The following is a 19,772-nucleotide window of genomic DNA, read 5'->3' as shown; positions in this document are numbered from 1 at the left end:
GTTACGGTCTCCAAGAAGTCAATAGTTACGGTCTCCAAGGAATTGATTGTTACGGTCTCCAAGGAGTTGACAGTTACGTCTCCAAGGAGTCAATAGTTACGGTCTCCAAGGAGTTGATAGTTACGGTCTCCAAGGAATTGATAGTTACGGTCTCCAAGGAGTTGATAGTTACGGTCTCCAAGGAGTTGATAGTTACGGTCTCCAAGGAGTTGATAGTTACGGTCTCCAAGGAGTTGATAGTTACGGTCTCCAAGGAGTTGATAGTTACGGTCTCCAAGGAGTTGATAGTTACGGTCTCCAAGGAGCTGATAGTTACGGTCTCCGAGGAGTCAATAGTTACGGTCTCCAAGGAGCTGATAGTTACGGTCTCCAAGGAGTCAATAGTTACGGTCTCCAAGGAGTTGATAGTTACGGTCTCCAAGGAGTCGATCTAAAACTAGTCTATAGTCATTTGAAGAATCTCAGCAGCACATAACAGCTAGACTGTACATGAAGTGTAGGCTAGTCGTACTGAGGAGATGACTGGTGAGGAATAGGCCTTTCAATTACACACAGAAAAAAAGACACACAGAGACAGACACAACACATGCACGCACACATACAGAAATCATACATTTCTGAAGACATATGCACACGAGCACACAATGCATTTCCACAAGATTTATTTAAGAATGTGGAAACTATGTTGTGAAAATAGTTAACATGTTGGAATACATTCAAGAAAAGAAAAAATACGGTCGTGGCCAAAGGTTTTGAGAATGACACAAATATTAATTTTCACAAAGTCTGCTGCCTCAGTTTGTATGATGGCAATTTGCATATACTCCAGAATGTTATGAAGAGTGACAGCAGGCAGGTGTGAGTGCATCTGCACGCACAGTGAGGCGAAGACTTTTGGAGGATGGCCTGGTATCAAGAAGGGCAGCAAAGAAGCCCTTTCCTCTCCGGGAAAAACATCAGGGACAGACTGATATTCTGCAGGTACAGAGATTGGACTGCTGAGGACTGGGGTAAAGTCATTTTCTCTGATGAATCCCCTTTCAGGGTTGTTTGGGGCATCCGGAAAAAAGCTTGTCCGGAGAAGACAAGGTGAGCGCTACCATCAGTCCTGTGTCATGCCAACAGTAAAGCATCCTGAGACCATTCATGTGTGGGGTTGCTTCTCAGCCAAGGGAGTGGACTCACTCACAATTTTGTCTAAGAACACAGCCATGAATAAAGAATGGTACCAACACATCCTCCGAGAGCAACTTCTCCCAACCATCCAGGAACAGTTTGGTGATGACCAATGCCTTTTCCAGCATGATGGAGCACCTTGCCATAAGGCAAAAGTGATAACTAAGTGGCTCGGGGAACAAAACATCGATAGACCTTAATCCCATTGAGAACTTGTGGTCAATCCTCAAGAAGTGGGTGGACAAACAAAACCCCACAAATCCTGACAAACTCCAAGCATTGATTATGCAAGAATGGGCTGCCAATGGGCTGGCCCAGAAGTTAATTGACAGCATGCCAGGGTGGATTGCAGAGGTCTTGAAAAAGAAGGGTCAACACTGCAAATATTGACTCTTTGCATCAACTTCATGTAATTGTCAATAAAAGCCTTTGACACTTATGAAATGCTTGTAATTATACTTCAGTATTCCTTAGTAACATCTGCCAAAAATACCTAAAGACACTGAAGCAGCAAACTTTGTGGAAATTAATATTTGTGTCATTCTCAAAACTTTTGGCCACGACTGTACATATGACTACATATTGAGTGAAGAAAGATTATTCTCTATTCGGCCAATGATACAAATGGGGAACATTTGATCCAGCTCCTATAGAGATAATTTCTGAGAACTATTGACTCAGAGACAGAGAGAAAAAAATCAAGAAATATTTGAATAGGAGTTCTGAGAGAGGTCTTGTTTCTTGGTATTGCTGAGATCTGAATAGGCCTATCTGATCCAGTCTGACATTTAGTTCTGAGTAGAAGGTTGCCTTGTCTCATGATCCTGAGTGGTGAATGCCGACTCCAACATCCGTGATGCCCTTTGACCTGGGTCGTGTTCATTAGGGTGCCTGTTTTCAAATTTTGTTTAACACAAATGAAAACAAGTATTTCTTATTGAACAAGTTCAGATAGTACCTCCCACTTCCATTTCGTTTTGGACTTTTTTCTTCCGTTTTGTGCCTATTAACACAACGCTGATTCCTGAGCAGTCACATCCATGGTGAGCATTTGACCCATGGTCTGATCATTCACCTTAGAAACTGATCCCAGTTCAGTTCCTATGGAGAGAGAGAGAGAGGGAGATGATTGGTCCCTTAGAGGTTCTACTGGGTCCCATGGAGCCAATCAGAGATCAAATAGAACAATTCCTTCCTTCATTCTTGCTGACATCATTATCCTGACAGTTCTCCCTCTCTCTCTCTCTCTCTCTCTCTGTAGTGGGTGTGAGAGTCCCAAAAGATGAACTTCTGAGATTGAGGCAGAGAGTTTAACATAGGATATTGACATCTGATATTGAGATCGGGGCTGTTGGCATCATACCTTTAGTGAAAGTTGTTTCAATGATGCTTCACTCATCTGTGGGGAGAAAAGAGAAAATTACTAGGACTTGACGTGGACACACACACCCCCACACACCTGCTGCTTCATTAAGGCTGTAAGCCCTAGCCTCCTTGAGGTGCTCATCACTTCAGCTAGTCCCTGGGGAGAGTGGCATTACCAATTACCTGCCACAGGATCCCAGTCTCCTCATTATAACACCCAACGGGACACAAACACACACACGACCACACAAATGTGCACTCTCATGCACGCACGCACACACACAATTCAGTCCCAATCAAAATCCTATTTTCCCTAACCCCTAAACCTAACACATTTTCTTACCCAAAAACTTAACCTTAACCCTAACCCTAGCTCCTAACCCTTAACATAATTCTAACCCTAATTCTAACCTTAACCCTAAACTCCCTAGAAATAGCATTTGACTTTGAGGGGACTAACAAAATGTCCCCAGTTGGTCCAATTTCTGTTTGGTTACTATTCTTGTGGGGACTTCTCACAAGAATAGTTAAACACGTCCACACACACACACGTCCACACACACACACCATCATCACTGTGTATAACCTGTAGCAGTGACATCAATATCACACATCGCCAGATCACTCCGGCACCGCCAGATCAATCCCGCACCGACAGGTAACTCCCGCACCGACAGGTAACTCCCGCACGGACAGATCACTCCCGCAACGCCAGATCACTCCCACACCACCAGATCACTCCCACACCACCAGATCACTAACACACCACCAGATCACTAACACACCACCAGATCACTAACACACCACCAGATCACTAACACACCACCAGATCACTAACACACCACCAGATCACTAACACACCACCAGATCACTAACACACCACCAGATCACCACCAGATCACTCCCGCACCACCAGATCACTCCCGCACCGCCAGGTCACCCCCGCACCGCCAGATCACCCCCGCACCGCCAGATCACTCCCACACCGCCAGATCACTCCCACACCACCAGATCACTAACACACCACCAGATCACTAACACACAACCAGATCACTCCCGCACCGCCAGATCACTCCCACACCGCCAGATCACTCCCACACCGCCAGATCCCTCCCACACCACCAGATCACTCCCACACCACCAGATCACTCCCACACCACCAGATCACTCCCACACCACCAGATCACTCCCACACCACCAGATCACTAACACACCACCAGATCACTCCCACACCACCAGATCACTAACACACCACCAGATCACTAACACACCACCAGATCACTAACACACCACCAGATCACTAACACACCACCAGATCACTAACACACCACCAGATCACTAACACACCACCAGATCCACATCCCTCTCCCTCAGATCACTAACACAACACCAGATCACTAACACACCACCAGATCACTAACACACAACCAGATCACTCCCACACCACCAGATCACTAACACACCACCAGATCACTAACACACCACCAGATCACTAACACAACACCAGATCACTAACACACCACCAGATCACTAACACACCACGAGATCCACATCCCTCTCCCTCAGATCACTAACACAACACCAGATCACTAACACACCACCAGATCACTAACACACAACCAGATCACTCCCACACCACCAGATCACTAACACACCACCAGATCACTAACACACCACCAGATCACTAACACACCACCAGATCACTAACACACCACCAGATCCACATCCCTCTCCCTCAGATCACTAACACAACACCAGATCACTAACACACCACCAGATCACTAACACACAACCAGATCACTCCCACACCACCAGATCACTAACACACCACCAGATCACTAACACACCACCAGATCACTAACACACCACCAGATCCACATCCCTCTCCCTCAGATCACTAACACAACACCAGATCACTAACACACCACCAGATCACTAACACACAACCAGATCACTCCCACACCACCAGATCACTAACACACCACCAGATCACTAACACACCACCAGATCACTAACACACCACCAGATCCACATCCCTCTCCCTCAGATCACTAACACAACACCAGATCACTAACACACCACCAGATCACTAACACACAACCAGATCACTCCCACACCACCAGATCACTAACACACCACCAGATCACTAACACACCACCAGATCACTAACACACCACCAGATCACTAACACACCACCAGATCACTAACACACCACCAGATCACTCCCACACCACCAGATCACTAACACACCACCAGATCACTAACACACCACCAGATCACTAACACTCCACCAGATCACTCCCACACCACCAGATCACTCCCACACCACCAGATCACTAACACACCACCAGATCACTAACACACCACCAGATCCACATCCCTCTCCCTCAAATCACTAACACAACACCAGATCACTAACACACCACCAGATCACTAACACACCACCAGATCACTAACACACCACCAGATCACTAACACACCACCAGATCCACATCCCTCTCCCTCAGATCACTAACACAACACCAGATCACTAACACACCACCAGATCACTAACACACAACCAGATCACTCCCACACCACCAGATCACTAACACACCACCAGATCACTAACACACCACCAGATCACTAACACACCACCAGATCACTAACACACCACCAGATCACTAACACACCACCAGATCACTAACACACCACCAGATCACTAACACACCACCAGATCACTCCCACACCACCAGATCACTAACAAACCACCAGATCACTAACACACCACCAGATCACTAACACACCACCAGATCACTAACACACCACCAGATCCACATCCCTCTCCCTCAGATCACTAACACAACACCAGATCACTAACACACCACCAGATCACTAACACACAACCAGATCACTCCCACACCACCAGATCACTAACACACCACCAGATCACTAACACACCACCAGATCACTAACACACCACCAGATCACTAACACACCACCAGATCACTAACACACCACCAGATCACTCCCACACCACCAGATCACTAACACACCACCAGATCACTAACACACCACCAGATCACTAACACTCCACCAGATCACTCCCACACCACCAGATCACTCCCACACCACCAGATCACTAACACACCACCAGATCACTAACACACCACCAGATCCACATCCCTCTCCCTCAGATCACTAACACAACACCAGATCACTAACACACCACCAGATCACTAACACACCACCAGATCACTAACACACCACCAGATCACTAACACACCACCAGATCCACATCCCTCTCCCTCAGATCACTAACACAACACCAGATCACTAACACACCACCAGATCACTAACACACAACCAGATCACTCCCACACCACCAGATCACTAACACACCACCAGATCACTAACACACCACCAGATCACTAACACACCACCAGATCACTAACACACCACCAGATCACTAACACACCACCAGATCACTAACACACCACCAGATCACTCCCACACCACCAGATCACTAACACACCACCAGATCACTAACACACCACCAGATCACTAACACACCACCAGATCACTAACACACCACCAGATCACTAACACACCACCAGATCACTCCCACACCACCAGATCACTAACACACCACCAGATCACTAACACACCACCAGATCACTAACACTCCACCAGATCACTCCCACACCACCAGATCACTCCCACACCACCAGATCACTAACACACCACCAGATCACTAACACACCACCAGATCCACATCCCTCTCCCTCAGATCACTAACACAACACCAGATCACTAACACACCACCAGATCACTAACACACCACCAGATCACTAACACACCACCAGATCACTAACACACCACCAGATCACTAACACATCACCAGATCACTAACACACCACCAGATCACTAACACACCACCAGATCACTCCCACACCACCAGATCACTAACACACCACCAGATCACTAACACACCACCAGATCACTAACACACCACCAGATCACTAACACACCACCAGATCACTCCCACACCACCAGATCACTCCCACACCACCAGATCACTAACACACCACCAGATCACTAACACACCACCAGATCACTAACACTCCACCAGATCACTCCCACACCACCAGATCACTCCCACACCACCAGATCACTAACACACCACCAGATCACTAACACACCACCAGATCCACATCCCTCTCCCTCAGATCACTAACACAACACCAGATCACTAACACACCACCAGATCACTAACACACCACCAGATCACTAACACACCACCAGATCACTAACACACCACCAGATCACTAACACACCACCAGATCCACATCCCTCTCCCTCAGATCACTAACACAACACCAGATCACTAACACACCACCAGATCACTAACACACAACCAGATCACTCCCACACCACCAGATCACTAACACACCACCAGATCACTAACACACCACCAGATCACTAACACACCACCAGATCACTAACACACCACCAGATCACTAACACACCACCAGATCACTAACACACCACCAGATCACTCCCACACCACCAGATCACTAACACACAACCAGATCACTAACACACCACCAGATCACTCCCACACCACCAGATCACTCCCACACCACCAGATCACTAACACACCACCAGATCACTAACACACCACCAGATCACTAACACTCCACCAGATCACTCCCACACCACCAGATCACTCCCACACCACCAGATCACTAACACTCCACCAGATCACTCCCACACCACCAGATCACTCCCACACCACCAGATCACTAACACACCACCAGATCACTAACACACCACCAGATCACTAACACTCCACCAGATCACTCCCACACCACCAGATCACTCCCACACCACCAGATCACTAACACACCACCAGATCACTAACACACCACCAGATCCACATCCCTCTCCCTCAGATCACTAACACAACACCAGATCACTAACACACCACCAGATCACTAACACACCACCAGATCACTAACACACCACCAGATCACTAACACACCACCAGATCCACATCCCTCTCCCTCAGATCACTAACACAACACCAGATCACTAACACACCACCAGATCACTAACACACAACCAGATCACTCCCACACCACCAGATCACTAACACACCACCAGATCACTAACACACCACCAGATCACTAACACACCACCAGATCACTAACACACCACCAGATCACTAACACACCACCAGATCACAAACACACCACCAGATCACTAACACACCACCAGATCACTAACACACCACCAGATCACTAACACACCACCAGATCACTAACACACCACCAGATCACTAACACACCACCAGATCACTAACACACCACCAGATCACTCCCACACCACCAGATCACTCCCACACCACCAGATCACTAACACACCACCAGATCACTAACACACCACCAGATCACTAACACTCCACCAGATCACTCCCACACCACCAGATCACTCCCACACCACCAGATCACTAACACACCACCAGATCACTAACACACCACCAGATCACTAACACACCACCAGATCACTCCCACACCACCAGATCACTAACACACCACCAGATCACTAACACACCACCAGATCCACATCCCTCTCCCTCAGATCACTAACACAACACCAGATCACTAACACACCACCAGATCACTAACACACCACCAGATCACTAACACACCACCAGATCACCCCCGCACCGCCAGATCACTAACACACCACCAGATCACTCCCACACCACCAGATCACTAACACACCACCAGATCACTAACACACCACCAGATCACTAACACACCACCAGATCCACATCCCTCTCCCTCAGATCACTAACACAACACCAGATCACTAACACACCACCAGATCACTAACACACCGCCAGATCACTAACACACCACCAGATCACTCCCACACCACCAGATCACTAACACACCACCAGATCACTAACACACCACCAGATCACTAACACACCACCAGATCACTAACACACCACCAGATCACTAACACACCACCAGATCCACATCCCTCTCCCTCAGATCACTAACACAACACCAGATCACTAACACACCACCAGATCACTAACACACAACCAGATCACTCCCACACCACCAGATCACTAACACACCACCAGATCACTAACACACCACCAGATCACTAACACAACACCAGATCACTAACACACCACCAGATCACTAACACACCACCAGATCCACATCCCTCTCCCTCAGATCACTAACACAACACCAGATCACTAACACACCACCAGATCACTAACACACAACCAGATCACTCCCACACCACCAGATCACTAACACACCACCAGATCACTAACACACCACCAGATCACTAACACACCACCAGATCACTAACACACCACCAGATCCACATCCCTCTCCCTCAGATCACTAACACAACACCAGATCACTAACACACCACCAGATCACTAACACACAACCAGATCACTCCCACACCACCAGATCACTAACACACCACCAGATCACTAACACACCACCAGATCACTCCCACACCACCAGATCACTAACACACCACCAGATCACTAACACACCACCAGATCACTAACACACCACCAGATCACTCCCACACCACCAGATCACTAACACACCACCAGATCACTAACACACCACCAGATCACTCAAACACCACCAGATCACTAACACACCACCAGATCACTAACACACCACCAGATCACTAACACACCACCAGATCACTAACACACCACCAGATCACTAACACACCACCAGATCACTAACACACCACCAGATCACTAACACACCACCAGATCACTCCCACACCACCAGATCACTAACACACCACCAGATCACTAACACACCACCAGATCACTAACACACCACCAGATCACTAACACACCACCAGATCACTAACACACCACCAGATCACTAACACACCACCAGATCACTAACACACCACCAGATCACTAACACACCACCAGATCACTCCCACACCACCAGATCACTAACACACCACCAGATCACTAACACACCACCAGATCCACATCCCTCTCCCTCAGATCACTAACACAACACCAGATCACTAACACACCACCAGATCACTAACACACCACCAGATCACTAACACACCACCAGATCACCCCCGCACCGCCAGATCACTAACACACCACCAGATCACTCCCACACCACCAGATCACTAACACACCACCAGATCACTAACACACCACCAGATCACTAACACACCACCAGATCCACTTCCCTCTCTCTCAGATCACTAACACAACACCAGATCACTAACACACCACCAGATCACTAACACACCGCCAGATCACCCCTGCACCGCCAGATCACTAACACACCACCAGATCACTCCCACACCACCAGATCACTAACACACCACCAGATCACTAACACACCACCAGATCACTCCCACACCACCAGATCCACATCCCTCTCCCTCAGAACGATCCTCCTCAGTCAGAAGTGTTTTAACCAGAACTCTCTCATGCTTCCTCCTGACCTCTAAGGCCTGACAGGAAATTGAGAGTCTTTGTGTCTATAACGGAGGCTGAGAAACACATTGAGACGTGAGTTTGAGAGGATGTCCACATCCAAACCCAGCACATCTTGTGTCAGAACAAAACAGTCTAAATCAGTCTATCTGTGTATGACTGTTACCTTGGTGTGTTCCCATCTGGATAGGAGGCATAGTGCTCAGGTCTGCTGGTAGTCCCACATACACACCTCCATAGTTCCTGAGAGAAGAGGACACACACAGTGAGAGAGACATAGATAGACAGGTCTTGATCACAGTGACCTTCGAGCAACACACACACACACACACACACACACACACACACACACACACACACACACACACACACACACACACACACACACACACACACACACACACACACACACACACACACACACACACACACACACACACACACACACACGCCATGTTACTCACATCCTTTTTTCTTCTTCTTGTGCAGACTCCTCTGTGCTGTAAATGACATCATCAGTCAGTAAGTCAGTAACAATTCAGTCAGTCAGTAACAATTCAGTCAGTCAGTAACAATTCAGTCAGTCAGTAATAACTCAGTCAGTCAGTAATAAGTCAGTCAGTCAGTAATAACTCAGTCAGTCAGTAATAAGTCAGTCAGTCAGTAATAAGTCAGTCAGTCAGTAATACGTCAGTCAGTCAGTCAGTAATAAGTCTGTCAGTCAGTAATAAGTCAGTCAGTCAGTAATAAGTCAGTCAGTCAGTAATAACTCAGTCAGTCAGTAATAAGTCGGTCAGTCAGTAATAACTCAGTCAGTCAGTAATGAGTCAGTCAGTCAGTAATAACTCAGTCAGTCAGTAATAAGTCAGTCAGTCAGTAATAACTCAGTCAGTCAGTAATAACTCAGTCAGTCAGTAACAATTCAGTCAGTCAGTAATAACTCAGTCAGTCAGTAATAAGTCAGTCAGTCAGTAATAACTCAGTCAGTCAGTAATGAGTCAGTCAGTCAGTAATAACTCAGTCAGTCAGTAATAAGTCAGTCAGTCAGTCAGTAATAAGTCAGTCAGTCAGTAATAACTCAGTCAGTCAGTAATGAGTCAGTCAGTCAGTAATACGTCAGTCAGTCAGTGATAAGTCCATCACCCCCGGGAGCTCTGACACACGGTCACATCAAACAAAGGAAATAGTGATCAACTCAGGTCTGTCCAATATCTAAATGTGCGTGTTCATGGGTGTTCACCGTCTAGGGGTATTTTCTCCACCAGAGACCTGTTTATGTTGAAGTTCTGTAGCACTGCCGAAACCGGTCTCATTGATGACCTGGCTATCATTATTTTCAGTCATTTAGCAGAGGCTCTTATCCAGAGCGACTTACAGCCACACTTGTTTTATTTCGTACTGGTCCTCCGTGGGGATCGAACCCATATTCTCCTACAACCCTGGCGTTGCAAGCACCGTGCTCTACCAACGAAGCCACACGGGACCCGCTAGGCTTGTTGAGAACTTGGCCTGCCTGTCAATATGTTTATCAGGCAGCTTGTTGAGATCTCTGCCTAATTGTCGATATGCTTATCAGGAAGTAGTCCACAGTATTTGACTAATGTCTGACTCATTAATTCCAGGAAATTGTGTTTTTCCTTTCATAGTTGAGAGCCAGGGCCCCGTGGGCAAGGTGAGGACTGAGTGTGAGTGAGACCGGATGGGGATGTTTGTGGTGCCTGGCTGGGATAAACAGAGCAGTGACGTGGAAGGTTCTTCACCTTTAATGAAAGAACATGACCTATTAGCTTCCAACAACCACATATTCTATATACTGACAAGAACAACACATTCTCCACCTACGGCTGTCATACTGATAACAACAATACATTCTCCACCTACGGCTGTCATACTGATAACAACAACACATTCTCCACCTACGGCTGTCATACTGACAACAACACAACACATTCTCCACCTACAGCTGTCATTCTGACAACAACAACACATTCTCCACCTACAGCTGTCATGCTGACAACAACAACACATTCTCCACCTACGGCTGTCATACTGACAACAAAAACACATTCTCCACCTACGGCTGTCATACTGACAAGAACAACACATTCTCCACCTACGGCTGTCATACTGAAGACAACAACACATTCTCCACCTACAGCTGTCATACTGACAACAACAACACATTCTCCACCTACGGCAGTCATACTGACAACAACAACACATTCTCCACCTACGGCTGTCATACTGACAACAACAACACATTCTCCACCTACGACTGTCATACTGACGACAACACAACACATTCTCCACCTATAGCTGTCATACTGACAACAACAACACATTCTCCACCTACGGCTGTCATACTGACAAGAACAACACATTCTCCACCTACGGCAGTCATACTGACAACAACAACACATTCTCCACCTACGACTGTCATACTGACGACAACACAACACATTCTCCACCTATAGCTGTCATACTGACAACAACAACACATTCTCCACCTACGGCTGTCATACTGACAAGAACAACACATTCTCCACCTACGACTGTCATACTGACGACAACACAACACATTCTCCACCTATAGCTGTCATACTGACAACAACAACACATTCTCCACCTACGGCTGTCATGCTGACAACAACAACACATTCTCCACCTACGGCTGTCATACTGACAAGAACAACACATTCTCCACCTACAGCAGTCATACTGACAACAACAACACATTCTCCACCTACAGCAGTCATACTGACAACAACAACACATTCTCCACCTACGGCTGTCATGCTGACAACAACAACACGGGCCGATTCCCCCTACCACCAAATAGTGTACACTCGTTTGTGCCCCCTTAAGAGTTGAAAATCCGTGGATTAGTGAGAGAAATATGGGCTTGAGGCCAGAGAGAGACAACCATACTCACACTTCTTCTCTGGAGGCTTCAGCTGGACCTGTGAGAACAAAGATATATTCATTTAAGATGATTGAACGGTCCTCTAATACAGGACTAGTAAAGGCCCAGTGTTACAGACGTCTATATAGGTCTGTTAATACAGGACTAGTAAAAGCCCAGTGTTACAGACGTCTATATAGGTCTGTTAATACAGGACTAGTAAAGGCCCAGTGTTACAGACGTATATATAGGTCTGTTAATACAGGACTAGTAAAGGCCCAGTGTTACAGACGTCTATATAGGTCTGTTAATACAGGACTAGTAAAGGCCCAGTGTTACAGACGTCTATATAGGTCTGTTAATACAGGATTAGTAAAGGCCCAGTGTTACAGACGTCTATATAGGTCTGTTAATACAGGACTAGTAAAGGCCCAGTGTTACAGACGTCTATACTTTGTGATTTTTTTTACTAAATGTATTTGAGTGTTTACTTACATTTGTAACTTGAGTCTGATAATTATCTGTACAAAACAATTAATCTGATAATGCTTGTGGAATATAAAAATACTTGCTTGATATATGTTTTCCAGTTTCTTGAAATACTTTGCAAATTACATTTATTTCTGTGAGAAAACTGAAATGGTTTATTCATTCCATTTCGGTTTTAGTGACTTACAGGAATGAGTTCATAGGATTTAGTAACTTACAGTAGTGAGTTCATAGGTTTTAGTAACTTACAGTAGTGAGTTCATAGGTTTTAGTAACTTACAGTCGTGAGTTCATAGGTTTTAGTGACTTACAGTAGTGAGTTCATAGGTTTTAGTAACTTACAGTCGTGAGTTCATACGTTTTAGTAACTTACAGTAGTGAGTTCATACGTTTTAGTAACTTACAGTAGTGAGTTCATACGTTTTAGTAGACACTCTTATCCAGAGTAACTTACAGTCGTGAGTTCATACGTTTTCATACGTTTTCGTACTGGTCCCATGTGGGAAACGAACCAACAATCATAGCATTGCAAGTGCCATGCTCTACCAACTGAGCCAAATCATCACAGCGGGTGCTGCAGCACACTCAGTACCGCTACTTCCCACGGCTATGCCTACCTCTACCTCTACCCCTACCTCTACCTCTACCCCTACCCCTACCTCTACCTCTACCCCTACCCCTACCTCTACCTCTACCTCTACCCCTACCTCTACCTCTACCTCTACCCCTACCTCTACCCCTACCTCTACCCCTACCTCTACCCCTACCTCTACCTCTACCCCTACCTCTACCCCTACCTCTACCCCTACCTCTACCCCTACCTCTACCCCTACCTCTACCCCTACCCCTACCTCTACCCCTACCCCTACCCCTACCTCTACCTCTACCCCTACCTCTACCCCTACCTCTACCCCTACCTCTACCTCTACCCCTACCCCTACCTCTACCCCTACCTCTACCTCTACCCCTACCTCTACCCCTACCTCTACCCCTACCTCTACCCCTACCCCTACCTCTACCTCTACCCCTACCTCTACCTCTACCCCTACCTCTACCTCTACCCCTACCCCTACCTATACCTCTACCCCTACCTCTACCCCTACCTCTACCTCTACCCCTACCCCTACCCATACCTCTACCTCTACCTCTACCTCTACCCCTACCTTTACCCCTACCTCTACCTCTACCCCTACCTTTACCCCTACCTCTACCTCTACCCCTACCTTTACCCCTACCTCCACCCCTACCTCTACCCCTACCCCTACCTCTACCCCTACCCCTACCCCTACCTCTACCTCTACCTCTACCCCTACCTCTACCTCTACCTCTACCCCTACCTCTACCTCTACCCCTACCCCTACCTCTACCTCTACCCCTACCTCTACCCCTACACCTACCTCTACACCTACCTCTACCCCTACCTCTACACCTACCTCTACACCTACCTCTACACCTACCCCTACCTCTACCCCTACCTCTACCCCTACACCTACCTCCACACCTACCTCTACCTCTACCTCTACCTCTACCCCTACCTCTACCCCTACACCTACCTCTACCTCTACCCCTACCTCTACCCCTACCTCTACCCCTACACCTACCTCTACCCCTACACCTACCTCTACACCTACCTCTACCTCTACCTCTACCCCTACCTCTACCCCTACACCTACCTCTACCTCTACCTCTACCTCTACCTCTACCCCTACCTCTACCCCTACACCTACCTCTACCTCTACCCCTACACCTACCTCTACACCTACCTCTACACCTACCTCTACCTCTACCTCTACCCCTACCTCTACCCCTACACCTACCCCTACACCTACCTCTACACCTACCTCTACCTCTACCTCTACCTCTACCTCTACACCTACCTCTACACCTACCTCTACACCTACCTCTACACCTACCTCTACCTCTACACCTACCTCTACACCTACCTCTACCTACAGTGCCTTCGGAATGTGTTCACACCCCTTAACCTTTTCCACATTTTGTTGTGCTACAGCCTGAATGTAAAATGGATTCAATTGAGATTTTTTGGTCACTGGCCTACAAGGTGTTATGTTTAGGACCAATCCAACACAACACATTGCTGAGTACCACTCTCTCTCTGTGTGTGTGTGGTGTGTGTGTGCGTGTGTGAGCATGCATGCGTGTGTGTGGATCTGAAATCTCTCCAATCCACTACCTTTTCTTTTTACAACAGAGAAACCTTGACTGCTTTCAGTGTTCATGAGCTTGGCCATTGTCCCATTGTGAGTGCTGTTGAAAGCATCTTGTCCCTGAGTCACCTATCTATTCTGTACTCAAGCTGTCATCAGAGCACCACTCTCCCCAGTAATAACAGATATACCTGGTCAGGTAGTCATCAGAGCACCACTCTCCCCAGTAATAACAGATATATCTGGTCAGGTAGTCATCAGAGCACCACTCTCCTCAGTAATAACAGATATATCTGGTCAGGTAGTCATCAGAGCACCACTCTCCCCAGTCATAACAGATATATCTGGTCAGGTAGTCCTCAGAGCACCACTCTCCCCAGTCATAACAGATATATCTGGTCAGGTAGTCCTCAGAGCACCACTCTCCCCAGTAATAACAGATATATCTGGTCAGGTAGTCCTCAGAGCACCACTCTCCCCAGTCATAACAGATATATCTGGTCGGTAGTCCTCAGAGCACCACTCTCCCCAGTCATAACAGAAATATCTGGTCAGGTAGTCCTCAGAGCACCACTCTCCCCAGTCATAACAGATATATCTGGTCAGGTAGTCCTCAGAGCACCACTCTCCCCAGTCATAACAGATATATCTGGTCAGGTAGTCCTCAGAGCACCACTCTCCCCAGTCATAACAGAAATATCTGGTCAGGTAGTCCTCAGAGCACCACTCTCCCCAGTCATAACAGATTTATCTGGTCGGTAGTCCTCAGAGCACCACTCTCCCCAGTCATAACAGATATATCTGGTCAGGTAGTCCTCAGAGCACCACTCTCCCCAGTCATAACAGATATATCTGGTCAGGCTGTCCTCAGAGCACCACTCTCCCCAGTCATAACAGATATATCTGGTCAGGCTGTCCTCAGAGCACCACTCTCCCCAGTCATAAGATATATCTGGTCAGGTAGTCATCAGAGCACCACTCTCCCCAGTAATAACAGATATATCTGGTCAGGTAGTCCTCAGAGCACCACTCTCCCCAGTCATAACAGATATATCTGGTCAGGAGTCCTCAGAGCACCACTCTCCCCAGTAATAACAGATATATCTAGTCAGGTAGTCCTCAGAGCACCACTCTCCCCAGTAATAACAGATATATCTGGTCAGGTAGTCCTCAGAGCACCACTCTCCCCAGTCATAACAGATATATCTGGTCAGGTAGTCATCAGAGCACCACTCTCCCCAGTCATAACAGATATATCTGGTCAGGTAGTCCTTAGGTAAACATGTCATATCCTCAACATCAGCTATACTAGTGGTTTACTGTTAGTCCAGGTAAACACGTCATATCCTCAACATCAGCTATACTAGTGGTTTACTGTTAGTCAAGGTAAACGCGTCATATCCTCAACATCAGCTATACTAGTGGTTTACTGTTAGTCAAGGTAAACACGTCATATCCTCAACATCAGCTATACTAGTGGTTTACTGTTAGTCAAGGTAAACAAGTCATATCCTCAACATCAGCTATACTAGTGGTTTACTGTTAGTCAAGGTAAACACGTCATATCCTCAACATCAGCTATACTAGTGGTTTACTGTTAGTCCAGGTAAACACGTCATATCCTCAACATCAGCTATACTAGTGGTTTACTGTTAGTCCAGGTAAACGCGTCATATCCTCAACATCAGCTATACTAGTGGTTTACTGTTAGTCAAGGTAAACGCGTCATATCCTCAACATCAGCTATACTAGTGGTTTACTGTTAGTCAAGGTAAACATGTCATATCCTCAACATCAGCTATACTAGTGGTTTACTGGTAGTCAAGGTAAACACGTCATATCCTCAACATCAGCTATACTAGTGGTTTACTGTTAGTCCAGGTAAACACGTCATATCCTCAACATCAGCTATACTAGTGGTCTACTGTTAGTCAAGGTAAACACGTCATATCCTCAACCTCAGCTATACTAGTGGTCTACTGTTAGTCAAGGTAAACGCGTCATATCCTCAACATCAGCTATACTAGTGGTTTACTGTTAGTCAAGGTAAACGCGTCATATCCTCAACATCAGCTATACTAGTGGTCTACTGTTAGTCAAGGTAAACACGTCATATCCTCAACATCAGCTATACTAGTGGTTTACTGTTAGTCAAGGTAAACACGTCATATCCTCAACATCAGCTATACTAGTGGTTTACTGGTAGTCAAGGTAAACGCGTCATATCCTCAACCTCAGCTATACTAGTGGTTTACTGGTAGTCAAGGTAAACAAGTCATATGATGGTGTTGTTCATGTGACAGTTGATAATATGTTAACTGTAGTAGATGTTAACCAGTACATCATTAGGACATGGTGTCTATGGTACTCTTGTTACCTGTTGATTTTCACTAGTATCCATTTTCCATACACAACATTACATGTTGAATTACAGGTTGAAAATGCCTTCTATTGAACATCAAACCCAAGGCACATCGGCCCAACATACTGAATATAACTAACATAGAACATCTCCTTTCATAAGGGTTTCTCTTTCCAGAATGATCACATCAGGGGAAAGCATTTCAAGGGTAATGTCGATTGGCTTTGATTTCTGAAACTCTCTCTCTCTATCTCCCCCTCTTTCCCTCTCCCTCTCCACCTCCCCCTCTCCCCCTCAGAGTGTTGACGTATCAATGACATCAAGACTGCTGCTTTGATTCCAACTGACAGTGTGTCTGATTCAACTAGTTTAGCTTCAAATCAAAACACACACACTCACACACGCCAGGCAAGCACGTACACATACGGTTGCACTTGAATGAGCGAGCGAGCGAGCGCACACACACAAACAAACACACGCACACACACACACACGGTTGCACTTGAATGAGCGAGCGAGCGCACACACAGAAATCATTGCCCACATACTGTACACAGAAGGTACCTCTCCAACTCTCCATAATTATAAAACCCTGTTTCCACAACTCTCTATTGTAAAGAACTGTTTACACAACTCTCTATTGTAAAGAACTGTTTACACAACTCTCTATTGTAAAGAACTGTTTCCACAACTCTCTATTGTAAAGCGCTGTTTCCATAGCTTTCTATTGTAAAGCCCTGTTTCCATAACTTTCTATTGTAAAGCCCTGTTTCCATAGCTTTCATTGTAAAGCCCACTCATTCATTTTTGCTATGACAGTTAGCTCAATATGAGACGCTAGAATGAGAGTTTGGCAGAAAAACTAAACATAATTCCTTATGCCAAATTCATCAACATAAATAACTCACGTGTAAAGTATACACACACACACACACACACACACACACACACACACACACACACACACACACACACACACACACACACACACACACACACACACACACACACACACACACACACACACACACACACACACACACACACACACACACACACACACACACACACCGTACACACACACACACCGTACACACACATACACGTTCACCACCCTTTAGCAGCGCTAGGTCGATAGCACACTCACCTCCTCCAGCCGTGCTGGTCGTTGAGGAATATCCACAACCCATCTCACATCCACACTGACCAGACAAGGTGAACAAGGGAGACACAGAGAGAGAAGAAGTGGAGAAGAGGTGGACAGTAGTAGTGGAGAGGAAAGGTGGAGGGGGGGGGGACTGTAGCAGGGGAGAGAGAAGAGAGGGAGAGAGGGACAGTAGTAGTGGAGAGGAAAGGTGGAGGGGGGGACTGTAGCAGGGGAGAGAGAAGAGGTGGAGAGAGGGACAGTAGTAGTGGAGAGGAAAGGTGGAGGGGGGGACTGTAGCAGTGGAGAGAAAAGAGGTGGAGAGAGGGACAGTAGTAGTGGAGAGGAAAGGTGGAGGGGGGGACTGTAGCAGTGGAGAGAGAAGAGAGAGAGAGGGGGACAGTAGTAGTGCTGTCTGTGGTTTGCTGCTGCTGTCTCTCTCTGTGGTGCTCTCTGAGTGTCTCCACTGTGAGACTGAAGCAGCATGTTAAGTCAAGGATTGGGGGAGGAAACTTAAAGAGAGAGGAGGAGGAGAGAGCGAGGGAGGAAGAGAGAGGGCGACTGTTGTAACCCTGTGTGTGTGTGTGTGTGTGTGTGTGTGTGTGTGTGTGTGTGTGTGTGTGTGTGTGTGTGTGTGTGTGTGTGTGTGTGTGTGT

At 46.7% G+C, this 19,772-nt stretch overlaps 1 long non-coding RNA gene across 1 annotated transcript; it reads right to left on the bottom strand.

Annotated features, from left to right (window-relative positions):
- Nucleotides 1-645: 645 nt before the first annotated feature.
- Nucleotides 646-19,568, bottom strand: LOC129844093 (uncharacterized). The gene is made up of 6 exons (XR_008757914.1): nt 19,120-19,568; nt 12,984-13,011; nt 10,516-10,551; nt 10,218-10,294; nt 2,540-2,575; nt 646-2,277 (listed from the first exon to the last, which is right to left on the bottom strand). It is a non-coding gene; the product is annotated as an uncharacterized LOC129844093 (long non-coding RNA).
- Between the last annotated feature and the right edge of the window lie 204 nt (nt 19,569-19,772).

Source organism: Salvelinus fontinalis, unplaced genomic scaffold (genome assembly GCF_029448725.1).
Source record: "Salvelinus fontinalis isolate EN_2023a unplaced genomic scaffold, ASM2944872v1 scaffold_0172, whole genome shotgun sequence".
In the NCBI taxonomy this organism is placed as follows: Eukaryota; Metazoa; Chordata; class Actinopteri; order Salmoniformes; family Salmonidae; genus Salvelinus; species Salvelinus fontinalis.
Note: the sequence above shows the minus strand (reverse complement) of the source record. Positions and strands in the feature narration are given on the sequence as shown.